We start from the raw sequence: 23,463 nt of genomic DNA on the forward strand, positions 1-23,463 counted from the left end.
GGCACCTATCTGCTCCCCCCGATCGCCACCGGCAATACATACCCGTCCGCGATCCCGCAAGAGGCACAGTTTCCCTATTAGCTTCAGTCATCGCTATGGCGATGATCGGACATGACGTCATGCGCAGTCCCGATCCTCCCCATAACAAAGCCAGGAGCTGATTGGGAGGCTGCGCTGTCGCTGGATCCCTGGGGGGTATGTATTGCGGCGGGGATCATCGACGATCAGAGGGGACCGGAGCAACTTGGGGGGCATACTTTGCTAGCGATGTGCTAGCTGAAAGCTATACTTAACATTTCATGCACAAATATCCTCCCGGGGCAATGTGATCCCCTGCAGCGGCTTGCCCGACACTGTGTCGGGCATACCGCCAGGGAGGTTAAGGTGTTTACTGATTAGTATTATTTACTGATTAGTATAATATTATATATTAATTATAATTATAACAAAAATTAAAAAATAATTTTTTTTTTTTTAAATATTGTTTCCCAGTATCTTTTTAACATATCCTGCAAATTAGGTGTTGCTAGGATTTAAGGGGCCTTTGCTATTAACTGCTAAAGTCGGTGGTAAATGTTTCCCTAAGAAGTGTCATTTATGGATTTAAATCTATCTTTTTTCCTTTTAAACTTTAAAATTGATTTTCTCAAAAAGTATAAGGTCTTTTTGAAAAAATGTTGTCCTCTTTTTCCCACTGTTCTTCTTAACAGTCCCTGCAAATTTGGTGTTTCTGGCATTTAAGGGGGCTTTGCTATTAACCGCTAAAGTCGGCGGGCGTTTAATTTTCCCATGGTCAGAAAGAGAACTTTAAAATCGATTTTCTCAAAAAGTAAAAGGTCTTTTTGAATTTTTTTTCCTTCTTGCTCCCCCTGTTTTTCTTAACATTCCCTGGTGTTTCTAGCTTTTAAGGGGGCTTTGCTATTAAACGTTAAAGTTGGCGGGCATATATTTTCCAAACGGCAGCAAAGCAGGGCTTAAAAGAATAAATATCGTTTAGGCAGGACAAAAAAAGCAGGTTTTAAAACGATAAATTACGTTCACAAGGTCAGCGCCATTTTTTAACATTTAAAATGATAAATATCATTTATAATGTAAGTGAATGGGGCGCCGTTTTTATCTATCGGCGCTGGGCGCCATTTTTCACTGCTCCGACTTAGATAAGTGGATGCTATTCTCTGGCACTGAGGAGGAGGAGGAAGTGAGCGAAGAAATAATATTTATCGGTAAGTATTAATCTTCTTTCTTCCACAGGTAATTTTACACTCTCAAAGCACCAGGATGGATCTTTCACACCTTCGTTCACAAAGGGGTGAAAAGTACACTTTACATTTGTGGATCAGGAAGTGTCTGGGCAAGTGTCTCCTAACTAGATACTTTTAGAGTGCATGCATGCAGCCTCACTATCCACACCACTGAACCTATTGCCACCTTCCTCTACCCAAAGAGAGAGACCCCACAATCCCTGGCACTTCCTGGTGTGGGAGTTTGGGGGTGTGTGGCTAGGTGGTATGCAGAGGTGACAGGTAGGTCGGACATGTGGGTTTGGATCAAATAGCTGACTACAGCATGGCATGTGGGCATGGCCTTGTGATCTTGGCTCAGCTTCACTTGATTTCATTAGAACCTGGTTGGCACTGAAAAAACGTTAGAAAAAAAAAATGGCTTGCTAGTGGCTACATATAAATATCACAGTTGTTACCCATGCTTATATCCCCAAGATGGATCTACCATTACTTTGTTTGAAGAGTGTTGGTAGGTCCACATTAGTTGAACCCATGTGTAATACCCATCACACATTACATCTTTAGACCATGAAGAATGAATTGTTGTAAGTCCAAATGTAATGATTCTGTATATATCTAAAATGATAACCATCAGCTAAAAGAAGGAGACCAGAGTATGGAAAGTATCCTAAAAAGGTGCTTCCAGCATGTATCAGCCATCAGCAAGGCATGTATTGCCCTAAAGAAGTGGCTCCAGGCCACAAAATGCATTGTCTATCTTTGTCAAATAAACTGTTATAATTTATTGAACAGGCGTCCTCATTAAAAATGCGCCAACACCTTTTAAAGAGAACCTGAGGTGTGTTTAAAGAATGTTATCTGCATACAGAGGCTAGATCTGCCTATACAGCCCAGCCTCTGTTGCTATCTCAAACCCCACTAAGGTCCCCCTGCACTCTGCAATCCCTCATAAATCACAGCCGTGCTGTGAGGCTGTGTTTACATCTGTAGTGTCAGTCTCAGCTGCTCCCCTGCCTCCTGCATAGCTCCGGTCCCTGCCCCCGTCCCTTCCCTCCAATCAGCAGGGAGGGAAGGGATGCAGGCGGGGACCGGAGTTCTGCAGGAGGCAGGGAGAGCAGCAGACTGACACTATAGAGATAAACACAGCCAGCTCTGACAAGCTGTTTGTCAGCAGCGTGGCTGTGATTTATGAGGGATTGCAGAGTGCAGGGGGACCTTAGGGGGGTTTGGGATAGCAACAGAGGCTGGGCTGTATAGGCAGATCCAGCCTCTGTATGCAGATAATATTCTTCAAACCCACCTCGGGTTCTCTTTAAGCTGTGTTTAGTTGTTTTATTTTTTATGGGCACCTCCAGTTTTCAGTTGCCAGAGTATCGAACTACATTACCACATAAGGGGTGCGGTTATTCAGAGGTTAGATTTAAACTTTAGAAACTTTTTATCTTTTAATAGTATCTTTATACATACAAACCTTTTACACAGGACCTGAAATAGAAACAACTGAGAATAAAAGCGTGATGGGGAGATTTGGTTCTAAAAATGGGGTTGTTCCTCTGAAAAAGGTACAGTTAGAAGTTATTTAACCATATAATTGCATTTTGTTAAAATGTACTCACAATGGTCAAGCTGATTTTCAACTTCTCTCTGGGAGATGTAGCTTTGTCACCGCTTTGTCCTTCTGCTTCTCTGCTGTTCCTTCAGTTGAAGCAACTGTACCTATATAGCTCAAGACCAGTCACACCCATACTTGCCAACAATGCCTCTGCCCTTTATCTAACTTAGACACACAAAAGGTAAAACAATCTGAGGGTCATGATAGTTACAGGGCATAGTAACCCAACATTGAGAGCAAATAAATAACATGCTAGAGCATGCTATCCCAGAGCAAATACATAAAAGCAACCAAAACCAAAACTGAAAGTAAATGCATACCCAATAACCCAGTATGAACAAATGTAATACCATACAGACACAAAGGGGGTAAGAGGCGCCCAGAAGTAAAAACACGCTAAATCTAGAGAAACTTAAGCTTGCCTCAATAAAACAAGTTCATAGAAATATGAATTTTATTAAGCACAGGTAATGCGTTTTGTGGGTCTACGCCCACTTCCTCAGGCCAAATAAAGTGCCAGAGTTGTATCAGAGCCAGGTACGGAGCACCTCATATTTATATGAACTTGTGGTGATTGAGGTAAGCCACCTCTAATTTTCAATTTTTGGCTATTTTAACTCAGTTTGATTTACTTCTGGGTGCCTCTAAGGCCCAGTTCACACTTGCGCTAGTGGCAAACGGATCCTTCCTATTTCCCCATATACCCCCCATCCCCAAAGTGAATTTTGCCAGATAGAATGGTCCATTTTTCACTAGTGTGAAGAAACGTTCTGTTTTCTTATTGCCCCCAATGCAGTGCTTCAACTTCCATTTCTGTTCCGCTGGGTTCATTGGTCCGGAAAAATTGGTGCAGCAGCAAACTTGTGATCCGTGATCAGATGTGAGCAAATACATAGGTCAACATTTGCTCAATTAGCATCCGTTCCGATCTGTTCCCTTCCAATCCGGGAACAGACCGTTTTTTAGCGGTAATGTGAACTGGGCCTTTCCCTCCTTTGTGTCTATATGGTATTCAATTTGTTCATACTGGGTTATTACCCCTTTTGTGCTTTTCACCCTCCTTTGGGAGGGGTGTATGTTGGATTGGCTTTGCTATTGATAAGACTTTTTGTTATTTTTCCCAAGAATGCAACCACATCCAGCTCCAGACACACACAAATGGGAGTCGGGTTTATAGATCTCCACCTACTTTCAGTGGTTGGTTGCCCCTTGTGCTACCTTCCTTTTGTGAGTACCCTAATCCTTTTTGTTTTCCATCACTCTTCTTGTGAGATACATGTGAGTATATAGTCTCAGTTTGAGCATATGTACTGTATATAAGAAGTCTGAGAAAATGGAAAAGAGCTCCTGTTAACACATAATAGTTTTTTGTTTGATGGGGGCTTCTATCTCCAGAGGTGTGGAGCTTCAAAGGGGGTGAAAGTTTCTCCCTCACTCGCCAAACTCTATATGGGATGGTGGGAGGAGTGCTGCATCTTTGGAGGTGGGAACCCTTTTTCTAGGTACCTGGCCTGGTATGGCAGATACATTGATGACTTGCTTGTGGTTTAGCTGAGACCACACTGTATATTTTGCAGGTATTCCGAACATATTTAAATTATATTAACCTTGTCAAACACAGGAATGGAGGAGCACTCTTCCATAAGGAGGAATTGTTGCGTGCCCAAGCCTCAGACCCCAGTATCCTCAGGGTCCACGTGAAATATTGTAGAAAAAGGCTGGCACCACACAAAAGTAGCAAAAATAAAAGATTAGCTCTTTATTAGTTCGTCATTAAAATGACAACATTGTCAAAAAAGTAGGCTTTGGCGGCGACAGCCCGCTGTTTCAAGCTGCTTTAACTCTTTTTCAAGCCACTCAGCCCATAACATTAGCATCAATCAGCACAAGCATTGTATGGCGTAGCGTCATGGCGTAACTCCTCCCCCGGTCTACATGGTAACCGAAAAAAAAACATAAACAAAAGGTATGATCACCGTGGCCAGCCATGTAACAAACAGCTGATCAAAATACAAGTGGACGAACAGTCCACGATCAGACACTGCTGCCAACCTACATGCGATCACACTTATACAAAAGAGTCCTCACCACACCACTGCGAGAATCCCCTGGACCAACAGCCGGAGGATCTGCAAAATAAAAGAAAAAAGCTATTTAAAATATATACCCCATAAACAGTCCCTAATGTCCCCGTGCACATAATAGACATCCCTTCACATATTAAACAAGTAAAAACATCCTACACTGCAGTTCACAGAACCCCAGGATCCTAGCAAGAGAATATAGTTTTAAATACAGAAACTAAGATCGTACTCCCTGTTCAACCCTCCCTTCCCCATGACATGTACTTTTTTGATCCACCAAGCTTCACGTTTTGCTAATTCATCCTGTCTACTAAGTCTGCCCCTCCAATTAAGAGGAACACTATCTATAATCTGTACCTTAAGTTGGGATAAGTTATGTCTTGGCAACCGTAAAATGACTAGAGACTGCTTGGGACATGTCCTTGCCCCATATGGCAGCCTTATGGCCAGACATCCTGATTTCCAGGGCTTTGGTGGTCATCTCAACATACCCCAAACCACAGGGGCATTTAATTAAATAAACAACATAAGAAGAATCGCAAGTATAGCGATTTTTAACTTTAAGTCTCTCCCCTGTGGTGGGGTGTGTAAAGGATCCACCCTTGGCTATGTAACTACAAAGATGGAAATTAAGGCAGTTAAAGGTACCATATCTATCCTGAACATCTTGTGTCCTAGGGGTACGATGGTGAAAAACCTTATCCCTTACTGTGGGGGCCTTTTTAAAGGACATAAGTGGAGGGTACCTGAATTCAGGTATCGTGGGAAAGGCATCTTGAGGTAGATGCCAATGACTGAGAATTGCCCGCCCAACCAGCTCACTACATGTGTTGTACGTCAAAACAAAAGGCATCCGAAAACGATTCATCTCACTTCGCAGTTTACGTTGCCTAGGGGCCAAGGTCCTTTCAGGATAGCCCCTCTTCAAAAATTTTTGTTTCAAAATATCTTTTTGAGTTTCCACATCAGCGTCGCCGGTAACGTGTTTTTCAACACGTTTAAGTTGGCCGGTTGGGATGACATTTTTGATAAGGGGAGGGTGAAAGCTAAGGTAATGTAACAATGAATTTCTATCAGTAGGTTTCACGTATAAGGTGGTGGTTAACTGACCCTGGCTCTTGACGATACGAGTATCCAAAAAAACTGCATCATGAACATCTGCATGTACAGTAAATTTAATAACCGGACAGCTAGAATAAAGGGAAGAAATAAAATCAATAAGGGTCGGATGTGGTCCCGCCCACAGACAAAAGATGTCATCAATATGTCTCGCGTGCTGGTGGAAAAGCGGGTGCCTGTATACAAAGCTGTCTTCACACTGACCCATGAACAGTCCCGCACAGGATGGGGCCACATTCGACCCCATCGCTGTTCCTCGTTGTTGAACATAAAATGAATCCTGAAAAGAAAAATAATTATGTCTCAAAATGATGTTCAATAATTGTACAATAAATTGTCTCTGAGACTCAGACATATCTGCATATTGCATCAAGTACCATTCTACAGCCTCTACACCCCCATCGTGTGGGATGGAGGTGTAGAGGCTTTCAACATCAAGAGTCACCAAAAGGACATCACCATCAACAACATCAAAAGATCTAAGTTTAGCTAGAAACATGTCAGTATCTCTAATATAAGAGGCAAGAGATGTCACAATGGGCTGAAGTAAGCGGTCTACATATTGTGCTAAAGGCACAAACACAGAACCCACGCCGGCCACATTGGGTATCCCCAGTGGCCGGCGTGGGTCCTTGTGGATCTTTGGTAAGGTATAAAATGTAGCGTGGGTCCTTGTGGATCTTTGGTAAGGTATAAAATGTAGGGATTCTTGGTGCTTCCTGTTGGAGGAATCTATAAAGATTATTATCAATAATATCATGAAGCTTAGCATCATCCAATACGGCTTTAATACGAGACTGAACCAATCTAGTCGGGTTCCCCTCAACTCTAGCATAAACATCTTGTTGAGCTAATTGTCCTAATATTTCTTGCTCATAATACGAGGTGTCCAGTACCACAACTGCACCCCCTTTATCCGCTGGATGGATCGTTATCTCAGTTCGCTGTCCTAAGCCTACTAACGCCAAATGCTCCTCCCTCGTTAAGTTGAAATCTATATTGAAGCTACCAGCCCTCGACTCTATCTCAATAATGTCCTCTTTGACTTTCTCCATAAACACCTCTATTATAGGATGACTAGGAGATGAAAAACAACTCTTGTTTCTAAGTCCAGTATCCTTTAGTGACAAAGTGTCCTTATCCTCTCTGATATCTACCACGAAATCTTGTTTAGTACCAAAAAAATGTTTCAACGTAATGTTACGAAAAAAACGAAAAACTTCTTGATCCAAAATGAAAAAATCAGGTTTGTTAGTCTGACAAAATGATAATCCGTAATTGAGTACTCGTTCCTCAATGGCTGGAGATATTCACCACTAACGATAGATCTTCTGATCCCGTCTCTGTCTGAGAGTCATCTGGCCTTTGGCACCTGCTTTGCTTGTACCCTCTGCCGCCCCTCCTTCGCCTCCCCCTCGACCGCTGGGTGAGGTTTCCTGGGAGGACGGTAAAAAATCGCTAGAGGAGGATGGTGGTTCAGAGGTAACAGGTCTATGATCCCTTCTTTTGGGACGTCCAAACTTTGGAATTCTTCTGCCCTTAGGGGCATTAGGGGATTTCTGCCACGCATAAACATAACCTGTGGTATAGTCAGTCATTCTTTCTGTAGTCCTCCATCTTTTTATTTAGGCCATGCACATATGATTGAAAATCTTCATTGGACAGATTATCCTTTAAACGGTCTCCAACAGCATTGATCTTACTGTCAATAATGGGCAACTCTTTTTGAATTTGCACCACTGTGTGTATCATGGCATAAAAGGAGGCCTTATTCCATATTCTTGCCCAACCGGAGCAAAAGTCCACGTCATACATAAATAACATGGGATAGATGGGAGAACGTACAGCCCTGGGAATCTTTTTAGACTTGCAATACTCCACCAGGGTTTTGGCGTGTAGATCAAGGTCCACACGTCATTTGCGTAATATTTCCAGCTCCCTTTTGATTGATTGCTTCACCTTCAAATCTTGCCATGATCCTGTTGGCCTGATCAGCAGTGTAGGACACAGTTTCTGGTAAATCACCAGTTGATACATCCTCCATGGTGCTTTTCTCTCCTTGGATACTAATTAACAACCGTCAAACACAGGAATGGAGGAGCACTCTTCCATAAGGAGGAATTGTTGCGTGCCCAAGCCTCAGACCCCAGTATCCTCAGGGTCCACGTGAAATATTGTAGAAAAAGGCTGGCACCACACAAAAGTAGCAAAAATAAAAGATTAGCTCTTTATTAGTTCGTCATTAAAATGACAACATTGTCAAAAAAAGTAGGCTTTGGCGGGGACAGCCCGCTGTTTCAAGCTGCTATAGCTCTTTTTCAAGCCACTCAGCCCATAACATTAGCATCAATCAGCACAAGCTTATATAGTACTATACCTCACAATCAGCCAATCAATTCAAAGTAGCGGGAGCCTATCAGTGCACTGGGACACCCAAACGGACCTGAAGGAGAACTACATGATGTCACCAAGTACATACCTCCCTTGTAACAGATCCAGGAAAGCCCGCAGCAGCATGGTACCGTATACACTTCCGCATATGGAGGACCAATGACGTCAAGACAAGACAAATAACATTTATATTGTGCTTTTCTCCTGGCGGACTCAAAGCGCCAGAGCTGCAGCCACTAGGGCGCGCTCTATAGACAGTAGCAGTGTTAGGGAAACTTGCCTAAAATCTCCTACTGAATAGGTGCTGGCTTACTGAACAGGCAGAGCCGAGATTTGAACCCTGGTCTCCTGTGTTAACCATTACACCATCCAGCCACTCCGTTAGGCGGAGGAGGAAGAAAAAGTCACGTGCACCAGTAAAAACCGGCGCTTGCCGCCGCCCAATCCGCATACAGCAAGCGTCCATGCGGAAAAATGGTCACATTGTATGGCGTAGCGTCATGGCGTAACTCCTCCCCCGGTCGCCATGGTAACCGAAAAAATCATAAACAAAAGGTATGATCGCCGCGGCCAGCCATGTAACACATAGCCGATCAAAATACAAGTGGACAAACAGTCCACGATCAGACACTGCTGCCAACCTACATGCGATCACACTTATACAAAAAAGGTTCTGTGTTTTTGTCTTTAGCACAATATGTAGACCGCTTACTTCAGCCCATTGTGACATCTCTTGCCTCTTATATTATAGTAGTAGAGGTAGTATGCACTCCAGTAAGGATGACGTTTTGATGTGCCTGGAGTAAAGGACTATAGCCCAAAGTCCTATATCTCAATGTAGAAAGATAGAATCCGGCACCATCTTGTACTTGCTCTTTTACTTTATTGAAAGAATACTGGCATAAATACAACGTTTCGGAGGACTAACCTCCTTTATCAAGTGTCACCAGCATCTACAAATACATACTAATCATCACACTTTATATAGTACACTAGCCGACCCGCGGCGTAGCATACGCCGCATAAGAGGGTAGAGGGCAAGAAGGGGGGATTGGGCACAGCGGTGGGGAGGGGGGTTGGAACCCCCCCTCAACTGGGTCCCCCATGTGTGCTCTACCTCCAGCTTAAGCTCAGCAGGAACCCCCCCTAACCTGGGTCCCCCATGTGCACTCCCCCTCCAGCTTAAGCTCAGCAGGAACCCCTCCCCCTCCAGCTTATGCTCAGCAGGAACCCCCCCCCCCCCCCCTCACCTTGGTCCCCCATGTGCACCCCCCATCCTGCTTAAGCACAGTAGAAGCCGCCACTATTAGTAAGAGGCAGCGGGCGGGAATGACTCACCTCTACCGTATTCCATCGTGCGTTCCACTGTCGTCACTTCCTGCAATGCCACACACTGTATTAGTGTAATTTGATTTTTCAAAACAGAAGGAAATCTGCAATAATACAGCTATAAGTGAACATTTGTTGTTACCCATAGTGCACTGCTGCTAAATATGAAAATTACCCCTTTTCCCCCTTGGTAAGCCAAGCAAGCATGCAGAGCTGCTGGTGTATAGCAAGCCTATAGCTTTAAATTTAACACAGTCATATCAAATCCACATGTAGACAGCCTGTTTCAGACTTTTAGTCCTCATCAGTACATGGCAGGGATTGATACGGCTGTATGAGATAGGGCTTGGACCAGTACAACAGAGTAACCAAGCAGCTCAGGGTGACCCAAACCACTCTTAATGTATAGGGGGATAAAAGGGACCAAAAAGACCTCCTACTAAAAAAAGCAAAGCTTGGTATAATTTGCCTTCCTAAAACAGAAAGAAATATGCAATTATTCAGCTATAAGTGAACATTTGTGGTTACCCACAATGCACTGCTACTAAATATGTAAATAATTCCTTTTTCCCTTTAGTAAGCCAAGCAAGCATCCAGAACCACTGGTATATAGCAAGCCTATAGCTTTTAATTTTACACAGTCATATCAAACCCACATGTGACAGCCTGTTTCAGACTGTTGTTCCTCATCAGTACATGGCAGGGATTGATACAGCTGTATGAGATAGGGCTTGGACCAGTATAACAGAGTAACCAAGCAGCTCAGGGTGACCCAAACCACTCGGAATGTATAGGTGGATAAAAGGGACCAAAAAAAACTCCTACTAAAAAAATCAAAGCTTGGTGTAATGTGCCTTCTTAAGGGACTTCCAAGGCCAAAATCTGCCCCCAAGACGTAAAAAAAGTTAACTACCTGCATGACTTTGTAAGGCAAGGAGGACGCCGTCCGCGCCCTCCGTGCCGTTCCACCTGGTCCCCTCTGCTCAATAGCCCCCCGAAAGGCTGCGACCCCACGGTCCGGGTCGGTATCTGCAGCCTGCATAAAGATGGCCGCCGGAGCTGGCCACGGCTGCGCAGTCCGCATAGCCACTACTGCAGCTGTGCAGCTCTAGGGCCAACCCCTGATCCACGTAACAGGCAACGTGGATCGGAGGGTTGGCCCTAGAGCTGCGCAGCCGTGGCCAGCTCCGGCGGCCATCTTTATGCAGGCTGCAGATACTGACCCAGACCGTGGGGTCGCAGTCTTTCAGGGGGCTATTGAGCAGAGAGGACCAGGTGGAACGGCACGGAGGGTGCGGACGGCGTGCCTTACAAAGTCATGCAGGTAGTTAACTTTTTTTACGTTTTGGGGGCAGATTTTGGTCTCAGAAGCAGTGGTGCTCAGCAGAGCTCGAATATTCGAGTAGCTCGAATATTCGAGCTCTTTTTCAGCTATTCGAGCTCGGTGTTCGAGCTCCGAATAGCTGGAGCTATTCGAATGGGCTATCCGAGTACACTCGAATAGCCCATTCACTATTCGAGCTATTCGAGCAACTCGGCGCTATTCGAGCTCGGTACCGAGCTCGAATAGCGTCATAGCCCAGATTGATGTCCTTAGAGCCAATCAGAGGGCTCCCAGGCCCTCTGACGGCAGCCAATCACAGAGGGGGACCCTGGCCAGCCCCTACCCTATAAATAGCGGCCGCCATGTTCCGTTTCTCCATGCTTGCCTGAGACTTGTACAGAGAGAGAGTTGCTCCTTTGTGCTTTGGCTTAGCAAGTGCTCTATTGTGATCATTTACCTAGCGTTTTTGCTCACCTACACCTGCCATATACACCTATATTGTTGTTAGTTAGATAGACATTGTATTTTAGTTAGTAGCTTGTGTGTTACATTAGAGACAGGCAGCTGCTGCAAGCTTACAGGTTTAGGCCTCAGGGGGGCCTTGCCTCTGTGGGCAGCTGTCCTCTGTTTATTTCTCTCATCTATACCAGTATTTCTGCTGTCCTTTACTAATAGTATTGTAGTTATACTGTACTAGGAGTAGGACACTCACTGACTGTCACTGTTTATAGGCTACTAGCTAGCTCCTGCGTGTGTGCACTCACTCACTGTCTGTGTGTACACACACTCTATTTCCTTCTGATTACTGATAGATTATTGTTAGTTAGTTGTACTTACTTACTACTTACTCTTACTGTACCCGTAGGGACACTCACTGTCACTGTTCATATAGGCTACTAGCTCCTGCGTGTGCGCACTGCACTCACTGTCTGAGTGTACACACACAACACACACTCTATTTCCTTCTGATCACTGATTGATTATCGTAATTAGTTAGTTCTACTTACTGTTACTACTTACTCTTACTGTACTAGGAGTCTAGGACACTCAGTCACTGTCCATAGGCTACTAGCTCCTGCGTGCGTGCACTCACTGTCTGAGTGTACACACACCCACACCACATTTCCTTCTGATCGCTGATTGATTATTGTAATTAGTTAGTTCTACTTACTGTTACTACTTACTCTTACTGTTCTAGGAGTCTAGGACACTCAGTCACTGTCCATAGGCTACTAGCTCCTGCGTGCGGTCACTCACTGTCTGAGTGTACACACACCACCCACACTCCATTTCCTTCTGATCGCTGATTGATTATTGTAATTAGTTAGTTCTACTTACTGTTACTACTTACTCTTACTGTACTAGGAGTCTAGGACACTCAGTCACTGTCCATAGGCTACTAGCTCCTGCGTGCGGTCACTCACTGTCTGAGTGTACACACACCACCCACACTCCATTTCCTTCTGATCGCTGATTGATTATTGTAATTAGTTAGTTCTACTTACTGTTACTACTTACTCTTACTGTACTAGGAGTCTAGGACACTCAGTCACTGTCCATAGGCTACTAGCTCCTGCGTGCGGTCACTCACTGTCTGAGTGTACACACACCACCCACACTCTATTTCCTTCTGATCGCTGATTGATTATCGTAATTAGTTAGTTGTACTTACTGTTACTACTTACTCTTACTGTACTAGGAGTCTAGGACACTCAGTCACTGTGTTCATAGGCTACTAGCTCCTGCGTGCGTGCACTCACTGTCTGAGTGTACACACACCCACACTCCATTTCCTTCTGATCGCTGATTGATTATTGTAATTAGTTAGTTCTACTTACTGTTACTACTTACTCTTACTGTACTAGGAGTCTAGGACACTCAGTCACTGTGTTCATAGGCTACTAGCTCCTGCGTGCGGTCACTCACTGTCTGAGTGTACACACACCACCCACACTCTATTTCCTTCTGATCGCTGATTGATTATCGTAATTAGTTAGTTGTACTTACTGTTACTACTTACTCTTACTGTACTAGGAGTCTAGGACACTCGGTCACTGTGTTCATAGGCTACTAGCTCCTGCGTGCGTGCACTCACTGTCTGAGTGTACACACACCCACACTCCATTTCCTTCTGATCGCTGATTGATGATTGTAATTAGTTAGTTCTACTTACTGTTACTACTTACTCTTACTGTACTAGGAGTCTAGGACACTCAGTCACTGTGTTCATAGGCTACTAGCTCCTGCGTGCGGTCACTCACTGTCTGAGTGTACACACACCACCCACACTCCATTTCCTTCTGATCGCTGATTGATTATTGTAATTAGTTAGTTCTACTTACTGTTACTACTTACTCTTACTGTACTAGGAGTCTAGGACACTCAGTCACTGTCCATAGGCTACTAGCTCCTGCGTGCGGTCACTCACTGTCTGAGTGTACACACACCACCCACACTCCATTTCCTTCTGATCGCTGATTGATTATTGTAATTAGTTAGTTCTACTTACTGTTACTACTTACTCTTACTGTACTAGGAGTCTAGGACACTCAGTCACTGTGTTCATAGGCTACTAGCTCCTGCGTGCGTGCACTCACTGTCTGAGTGTACACACACCCACACTCCATTTCCTTCTGATCGCTGATTGATGATTGTAATTAGTTAGTTCTACTTACTGTTACTACTTACTCTTACTGTACTAGGAGTCTAGGACACTCAGTCACTGTGTTCATAGGCTACTAGCTCCTGCGTGCGTGCACTCACTGTCTGAGTGTACACACACTAAATTTACTTGTGATTACTACTGATTATTGTAACTGCTAGTTGTACTTCCTGACTGTTACTACTTACTTACTGTACTAGGGGACACTCACTCAGTCACCTCACCAACCAACCCACTCCATTAAAGTACCCCACTTTTCACCCGCCCTTTTACAAAACTTTTGTCTATACGCCCAAAACATTTAAGATGTCTGGAAGTGGCAGCCAGCGCGGTTTGGGCAAGGGGAAGGGCAGCAAGGGAATCAGGAGGAGAGGGAGCAGCATTGTGGCAAGCCGCGGCCGCGGGCGCGCCACCATGCACAGTTCCGCAGCAGCAGCAGCAGCGTCAGTGGCTAACATTCCTCCCATATCCACTGGCCGTGGACGCCTTGGGCGCCGCCCAGCAGGAGCATCTGCAACTCACGCTGCAGAGACACAGCAGCAGCAGCGTGTAGCACCTGCTCCCATTTTCCTCCAGCCGGGTCGGAAACGTCCCATTGAGGAAAAGGATGCAGACACTGTGGTGCAACTCATGACGGAGGATGAGCAGCCCGCCATCAGCTCTGCATCCGAGGCCTCCACCCTCACCACCACCACCACCCCTGTTCGCAGCAGCCGCCCAGCAGGGTCTGGGGAGGAGGCCAGTTCACCGTCACTCGCCGACCTGTCATTCAGCAGTCTTTTGACCCCAGGCATCATGAGTAAATTGTCTGCTGTTGTTGGCGATCTTGAGGAGGAGATGCTGATGGGCACTTTGGGGGATGAGGGATTGGACAGCAAGACTGTGGCGACAGTCAAGCAGCCCATCCATGCATCAGGAGAGGAGTTTGGGGGGTCCTCATCCCAGCAGGACATGTTTCAGGAGGGGGAGGATGATGATGACCCGGTGACAGACAGAGACTGGGTGCCACCACCTCCAGGGGATGTCGTCCTCAGCAGCTCTGAGGAGGAGGAGGAGGATGCGCTTGTGGGCCTTGCAAGGAGGCGCATCATTGCAAGCATTGGCAGCGTCCCACAGCCTGCTGGTGTCTCAGGCTCAGCAGCAGCAGCAGCATCAGCCAGTACCACCCCCAGCCGCACCCAAGCCCCCCCCCCCAACCACCACAGGGAGACAGGCAGCAGCGCTTCCATGCCGTAGGGGTAAGTTTCTGTCACCAATCTGGCGGTTTTTCACCATGCCCACTGTGTACAGCAAGTACGCCACTTGCAACCACTGTCAGCGGAAGTTGAGCAGAGGTGCAGACCCCTTAAAGTTCAGCACCAGCTCGCTCATCAACCACCTTGCGGCTAAACATTTCCACCAGCATGAGGAGTTCCAGAGGCTGAAGGCATCTGTTGCTGGCAGTGGCACCACACCCATCACTGCACAGCCTTCAGCAGCAGCAGCAGCAACAGCAGCCACCCGCCCTCCTGCTCCTCCAGCAGCACCAGCAGGAGTGCGGAAACGCACTGCTCCTCCCCCCTCTGCAACTCCTGCCGCCGACACTGAGGCCTGTTCTGGCAGCCAGTCCTCAGTGGCCTCCTCTGCTGTGTCTGCTGATTCCCGTGTCAGCAAAAGGCCACGCCAGAGCCTTTTGAGCGAGTCCTTCCAGGGGGTGGTTAGGGCTCTGCCTCCCAGCAGCCGTCGCGTGCGGCAGCTGAACGGCTTGCTGGCACGGGCCATGTGCTCCCAACTCCTGCCGTACATGCTCGTGCAGGAGGGGAGCGACATTCGTGCGCTGCTTGCTTGCGCAGCCCCAGACTGGCAGCTCCCCAGCAGACACTTCTTTGCCCGCAAGGCCATTCCTGCACTGCACCGCTTTGTGATGGCCAATGTGGAGCGAGGGCTGGAGCACGCGGTTGGTGAAAGGGTCCACGTCACCATGGACTCCTGGAGCAGCCGCTTCGGGACAGGCCGCTACCTGTCCTTCACTGTCCACTGGGTCAGCTTGGTGGAAGGGGGTGAGGATGGGAGAGCAGCAGCGGGCACAGCAGCAGCAGCAACACAGTGGGTGGTGCCACCCCGCAGGCTCAGGGGAACTGCAGCAGGTTCCTCCGATCCTCTGCCATCCTCTGGCACACCTGGCCAAACCCCCCGCCTCAGCAGCAGCGTGAAGGCCCGCCACTGCCAAGCGCTGCTGCACTTGGTCAGCCTTGGGAAGACCAAGCTGACGGCAACCCATGTGTTGGCCAAACTCCAGGAGCAGGAGAGGATTTGGCTGACCCCCAGAGGCCTCAGAGTCGGAGAGGTGGTGGCCGACAATGGGGCCAATCTGGTTGCCGCAATAGACAGGGGAAACCTGACCCACATCCCCTGTCTTGCCCACGTGCTGAACCTGGTGGTGCAGAAGTTCCTGCGCACCTACCAGGGGATGGGCGAACTGCTGGAAACGGCAAGGAATGTTGTGCGTCACTTCCGGCGCTCGGCTGCAGCCTGTGCGAGCCTGGAAGACGTGCAAAAGGAGCTGGATCTGCCACGCCATCGGCTGATCCTTGACGTTCCGACTCGCTGGAACTCCACCCTGGCGATGTTGGAGCGTCTGGTTGAACAGAGGCGCGCTGTCAAACAGTACCTTGCCCTGGCCACTGTTTCCGCAGCTCTGAGAAGGGACAAGACCAGCAACATCCCGTCCATCGTCCCCGATGATGACTGGAGGCACATGCAGCAGGTGTGCTTAGTGCTGGCTCCCTTCCTGCAGGCCACAAACATGGTGAGCAGGGACCATGCTATGGTCTGCGAGTGGGTGCCCCTGGTTTCTCTGCTGAACAGGGCCCTCGATGCTTTGCTGGAACAGGGAGCGGCAGCCTTGGACCAGCAGGAGCGGCAAGCAGCTGCGCAGTCCACCTCTGAGGGGGAGGAGGAGGAGGACTTGGTGGAGGTCCCTGACCTGGCTGCTGATGAGGGGGATCAGCACAGCGCAGCTGAGTTGGTGCGGGGGTGGAGAGAGGATGAGGCGGCAGAGGAGGAGGATGAGGACAGCACTGACGTCGATGTGCCAGCAGACGTGGCCCGCCTCTTCCCAATGGCAGCGCACATGCTGACGTGCCTGCGCAGGGACCCCAGGGTGATCCAGATGAAGCAGAGGGAGGACATCTGGATCAGCATGATGTTGGACCCACGCCTCAAGGGGAAGTTGAGCCAGTTCCTGCCGCCTGCAGGAGGAGACCCAGCGCAACAAATAAGGAGCTTGCAGCAGGCCCTTGTTGAGCGCTTGGAGGAAGCCTTCCCCCAGCCTTCCACCCCCACTGTCCAGCAGCCAGCACAGAGGCAGCAGCAGGTGCCTGCATCCAGCAGCAGCAAGCGCCCCACAGACCTGCTGTCTCTCAGCCACGAGCTCTACAGGACTGTAGAGGCTCCGGCAGCAGTGACTAGAGAGGAGATGCATGCAGCAGCATCCTCCTCCGGTCACAGCCAGCGCCTGACCCGCATGGTGGCTGACTACATGGGGTCGTACAGCGGGCTTGACAGCGATGCCCCTGTTGATCCCATGGAGTATTGGGTCAAGCGCATGGAGATCTGGAGCGAGCTGGCGCAGTACGCCCTGGAAGTGCTGTCCTGCCCCCCTTCCAGCGTGCTGTCCGAGCGCTGCTTCAGTGCAGCTGGTGGCGTGGTCACCGAGAAACGCTCACGTCTGTCTCACAAGTCTGTGGACAGACTGACGTTTCTCAAGATGAACCAGGCGTGGGTGGAAGGCGAGTTCCTGGCCCCTGTTGTCGGCGAGAGGGGGACATAAACTGGCTGCCGGAACCATCGTTAATGTGCCTTACCACCCTTTACCACCTCCTGGCTCCTGCTCACTAAGCCAGCCTGGTTCACTTTGACTATTACGTCGCCTGCAGCCACACATTTTACACCTACAGTGGGCTGCTGTGTACTGCCCTTCTGCTGTCTGTCTGTGTTTCCCACTGCCAGCGTACACAGAATTACCTTCTTCTGCTGCCACTCTGCCACCAGCTATTACGTCAAACAATAGCTATATTGGTTGCAAAACCAAAAACCAAACAAACCATTAAAAAAAAATAAAAGGTTTAATTTTTCGGAGGTGCCCGGGTTGAAAACTGTGTTGTCCCAGTTGTGTATTGGACACAATGTGGGCTGCACGACCGCTGTCTGGGACCTCCTGTTGTGTTTATTTACAGCCCTGGTATCACCGCTAGGTACCAGGGCTATTATGTCACGCTGCCTACCTGCTGCCACACTCACACTGCTCCTCCATACCTCCTCCTGCTGCTGCTGCTGCTGTCTGTCTGTGTTTCCCACTGCCAGGGTACACAGATGATTTACCTTCTGCTGCCACTCTGCCACCAGCTATTACGTCAAACAATAGCTGCTCGCCTACTCCTCCATTCCTCCTCCTGCTGCTGCTGTCTGTCTGTGTTTCCCACTGCCAGGGTACACAGATGATTTACCTTCTGCTGCCACTCTGCCACCAGCTATTACGTCAAACAATAGCTGCTCGCCTACTCCTCCATTCCTCCTCCTGCTGCTGCTGTCTGTCTGTGTTTCCCACTGCCAGGGTACACAGAATTACCTTCTGCTGCCACTCTGCCACCAGCTATTACGTCAAACAATAGCTATATTGGTTGCAAAACCAAAACCAAACAAACCATTAAAAAAAAAAAAAAGGTTTAATTTTTCTGAGGTGCCCGGGTTGAAAACTGTGTTGTCCCAGTTGTGTATTGGACACAATGTGGGCTGCACGACCGCTGTCTGGGACCTCCTGTTGTGTTTATTTACAGCCCTGGTATCACCGCTAGGTACCAGGGCTATTATGTCACGGCGAGCTGCCTGCCTCATTGACTGCCTGCTGCCACACACTCATCCTCCTCCTCCTGCTGCTGAATTTACCTCCTGCTGTCTTTGTGTTTCCACTGCCAGGGAGCACATACAATGGCGCTTCCAACATGCGTGCGCCCACCAGCTATTTGTTACGCTCAAAAATAGCTGCATTTCTTAAAAAAAAAAATTGAAAAGAGAAATACGTGAAGAAGAAGAAGACGATATTGAAAAGGAAGGAGAAGAAGGAGGAGGAGGAGGAGGAGGAGGAGGAGGAGGAGGAGGAGGAGGAGGAGGAGGAGGAGGAGGAGGAGGAGGAGGAGGAGGAGGAGGAGGAGGAGGAGGAGGAGGAGTATATACAGTAACACTACTGAACAAAATTAAGGACACAACTTCTCTTTCCACATTTTTTTTTTAAAGGAACATCCCCACATAATCACTTGCTGTTGTTACTTGGAAAAAAAGAGGTTTCTTGCATCATTCACCCTCAAAACAAGTGTTGGAAGCTATTTAAGGCCAATTCGAATAGTCAGCTCGAATAGTTAGCTCGAATACCGACTCGAATAGTGAGCTCGAAGTCCGAGGTCGAATCGAATAGTAAAAATTATTCGACTCGAATATTCGACTGACCTCGAATAATTTACTATTCGAATTCGACCAAACTCGAATTTTAAAAAGGGGTATTTGAGCATCACTACTCAGAAGTCCTTTAAAACAGAAGAAACTGCAATAATTCAGCTATAACTGAACATTTGTGATTACCTACAATGAACCACTACTAAATATGCAAATTATTTTTTTTCTCCCTTAGTAAGCCAAGCACGCCTATAGCTTTAAATTTTACACAGACATATCAAACCCACATATGACAGCCTATTTCAGACTCTTAGTCCTCATCAGTACATAGCAGGGATTGATAAGGCTGTATGAGATTGGGCTTGGACCAGTACAACAGAGTAACCAAGCAGCTCAGGATGACCCAAACTATACTAGAGTGTATAGGGGGATAAAATAGACCAAAAATCCCTCCTACTAAAAAAAGCAAAGTTTGGTGTAATTTTCCTTCTTAAAACAGAAGCAAATCTGCAATAATTCAGCTATAAGTGAACATTTGTGGTTACCCACAATGCACTGCTACTGAATATGAAAATTATCCCTCTTTGCCCTTTGTTTGATATGACACTACTTCTTCTTCTTGCTTGGACTAGCCCCTTCTTCTTGCTTGGACCGGCCCTGGGGGCAGGGCGCTACTTCTTCTTCTTGTTTGAAGGTTGAGGCACTTACTCTATTATATATATAGATGGTTTCCAAATTTAGCCAATCAGTTGTGCTGTCGCATTGTAGCGACCAATCCCCTTCCGTCCGCCATGCGGACCTTGTGGGGAACTTCTACTTGCTATGCACAAACTGTTTGCTTCAATCACAGAGCAACAGTGACAGCGTGCTGTGTGCAGCCAGGGAGGCGGGGCCCGCTCAGCTGTCCTAAACGCCGATCAATACGGGCGCTTGTCCCAGATGACATCATGTCAGGACACGCCCCTAGACAGGGGCGGACCTGACAAGGGGATGCGCTCCGTAAGGCAGACAAAAATCCGCTTCTGGAAGGCGTAATATGACAAATGCAGGAAACCAGCCGTGATTGGCTGGCCCCCACACTGTCACCAGGCAACCAGTTGGACGCCCACTACCAGCGCACACAGCGCTGTCAGCCTCAGACCAATGCAACCTTGCAGAGCATATATATGAATAGTCATAAATCATCGGGTGATATACCAACAATAAATAACTGGAAGATTACTCCCAAAACTAGGGACTTGATCCCAAATGGGCATCATAGGCAGCAATGTAAAAATAAGATAGGAAAACTAAAATAAAACCTTATATAAACGGCATCATATCATATTCCCTATTCATCCCTCTAGGTTCTAGCGTATCTAGTCTACGTATCCAGATAGCTTCCCTATATAATAACTTTTTAATTCTATCACCTCCACGTCTAAGTGGCTGGACCTGTTCTAATATTTGGAACCTTAATTGGCTTACAGAATGATTAGCTTTACTAAAATGGGAAGGGACCGCTAGTTCATCCGCATGATTCCTAATTGTACTTTTATGGGCTGATAGCCTGACTTTCATTGGTTGCGTGGTCTGCCCAATGTAGAGCAGACCACACGGGCATTTTAGAGCATAGACAATATAACGTGAGTTACAGTCAAACTGTCCATTGATCTTAAATTTAGTGCCCAAGTGAGGATGAGAGATATAATCTCCCTTTATAACGCTATGGCAATGGACACAATTTAAACAAGGATATGTGCCATTTGGACGGGCCGACATCACACCCATAACTTGCTGGGTGCCCATGTCGGCTCGCACCAATTTATCTCTCAACGTTGGCGCACGTTTATATGACATCAATGGACAGTTTTGAAACTCCTCTATGTAAGGACAAGCAGTTCTAAGGATATTCCAATTGCTGCGTATGATGCCCGCTATGGCATCACTATATACATTAAATTGGCTCACAAATGGTATTCTCTTATTGCTAACCATTTTCCTACGACCATGATGGTTCCCATACACTCCAACACTGGTCCTCGCCCTGCCAAGCAATCGTTGAGTATACTGTCTTTTACTGAATCTTCCCTGCATCTCATCTAATCGTTGTTCTCTAAGTTGTTCATCTTCTACAATCTTACTCACTCTCTGAAATTGACTAGCTGGAATAGACCGCTTAGTGGCAATCGTGTGAAAGCTATCAAAACACAAGGTCGAATTGGTGTCCGTAGGTTTAATATAAAGGTCTGTGCCCAACCTACCCTCAGTGACACTCACCATTGTGTCCAGAAAGCTCACCTCCCGACAGTCACTATGTATGGTAAAACGTATTGCTGGACATTGAATATGAAGATCATCAACAAATTGCTGAAGGCTCGAATGTGACCCCCTCCAGACGCAAAAGACATTGTCTATGAACCTAAGCTAACAAAGGGCATTATCAGTAAATATCCTATGTGTATAAACAAATGTCTCCTCATATGTGTTCATGAAGATGTTAGCGTAGGAGGGAGCCACATTCGAGCCCATCGCTGTGCCCCACAGCTGTAAAAAGAATTGGTCCTCAACCAGGAAGTAATTGCATGTTAAAGTGAACCTCCGGACTAAAAATCGACTCAGCAGCACTGAAAAGGCCTGGTGTTTCTTTAACAGTTTCACAGCATCAGAACTTTGTTTCTCTTATCCAAGCCTCATTTTTAGCTGCACAGAAGAAAACTGCCCTGGCTTTTTTCCCCTGATGCTGTGCAAAGCATGATGGGATTTCTGATGTTGTTGCTCTTGTTCTGCTGTTTTGGTGACATTTTTTTTTAACATTTTGAATTTGACATTTAAAGCCTAGCGTGTGCAGCTGGGAGGGGTTATCAGGACACAGGACAGTTGGAACTGTGTCTCCTGCTCCTTGTCACCTCCTTTCAACCAAAAAGATGGCTGCCCCCATGACAAAGATGGCAGCCCCCATGAATCACAAACATTTGCCTGTTCTTTTAAAACAGGGTGGGTAAAAAATGATATTACCTATCTTACATAGTTACATAGTTACTTACATAGTTACTTTGGTTGAAAAAAGACATACGTCCATCGAGTTCAACCAGTACAAAGTACAACTCCAGCCTGCTCCCTCACATATCCCTGTTGATCCAGAGGAAGGCGAAAAAACCCTTACAAGGTAAAAATTCCTTCCCGACTCCAGATGGCAATCAGATAAAATCCCTGGATCAACATCATTGGCATTACCTAGTAATTGTAGCCATGGATGTCATTCAACGCAAGGAAAGCATCTAAGCCCCCTTTAAATGCAGGTATAGAGTTTGCCATAACGACTTCCTGTGGCAATGCATTCCACATCTTAATCACTCTTACTGTAAAGAACCCTTTCCTAAATAAATGGCTAAAACGTTTTTCCTCCATGCGCAGATCATGTCCTCTAGTCCTTTGAGAAGGCCTAGGGACAAAAAGCTCATCCGCTAAGCTATTATATTGCCCTCTGATGTATTTATACATGTTAATTAGATCTCCTCTAAGGCGTCTTTTCTCTAGACTAAATAAACCCAGTTTATCTAACCTTTCTTGGTAAGTGAGACCTTCCATCCCACGTATCAATTTTGTTGCTCGTCTCTGCACCTGCTCTAAAACTGCAATATCTTTTTTGTAATGTGGTGCCCAGAACTGAATTCCATATTCCAGATGTGGCCTTACTAGAGAGTTAAACAGGGGCAATATTATGCTAGCATCTCGAGTTTTTATTTCCCTTTTAATGCATCCCAAAATTTTGTTAGCTTTAGCTGCAGCGGCTTGGCATTGAGTACGATTATTTAACTTGTTGTCGATGAGTACTCCTAAGTCCTTCTCCAAGTTTGATGTTCCCAACTGTATCCCATTTATTTTGTATGGTGTTAGACCATTGGTACGACCAAAATGCATGACTTTACATTTGTCAACATTGAATTTCATCTGCCATGTATGTGCCCATATAGCCATCCTATCCAGATCCTGTTGCAATATAACACTATCTTCCTTAGAGTTGATGATTCTGCACAATTTTGTATCATCTGCAAAAATAGCAACATTGCTCACTACTGTATCCACTAGGTCATTAATAAATAAATTGAAGAGCACTGGACCCAGTACAGACCCCTGTGGGACCCCACTGCTAACAGTCTCCCATTTTGAGTATGATCCATTGACCACAACTCTTTGTTTTCTGTCCATTAGCCAGTTCCCTATCCAAGCACACAGACTCTTCCCCAGTCCTTGCATCCTCATCTTTTGCACCAGACTTTTGTGGG

The 23,463-nt window shown here is 46.7% G+C and overlaps 1 protein-coding gene across 1 annotated transcript in view; it reads left to right on the forward strand.

Annotated features, from left to right (window-relative positions):
* The first annotated feature begins 2,779 nt into the window (after positions 1–2,779).
* The window catches only part of LOC137524314 (guanylate-binding protein 3-like), a 125,634-nt gene continuing 104,950 nt past the window's right edge, over positions 2,780–23,463 (forward strand). Inside the window, exon 1 of the mRNA XM_068244036.1 lies at positions 2,780–2,806. The gene's annotated coding sequence lies outside the window, so the exon portion shown is untranslated. The remainder of the gene's footprint in view (positions 2,807–23,463) is intronic.

This window comes from Hyperolius riggenbachi, chromosome 7 (assembly GCF_040937935.1).
Source record: "Hyperolius riggenbachi isolate aHypRig1 chromosome 7, aHypRig1.pri, whole genome shotgun sequence".
NCBI lineage: Eukaryota > Metazoa > Chordata > Amphibia > Anura > Hyperoliidae > Hyperolius > Hyperolius riggenbachi.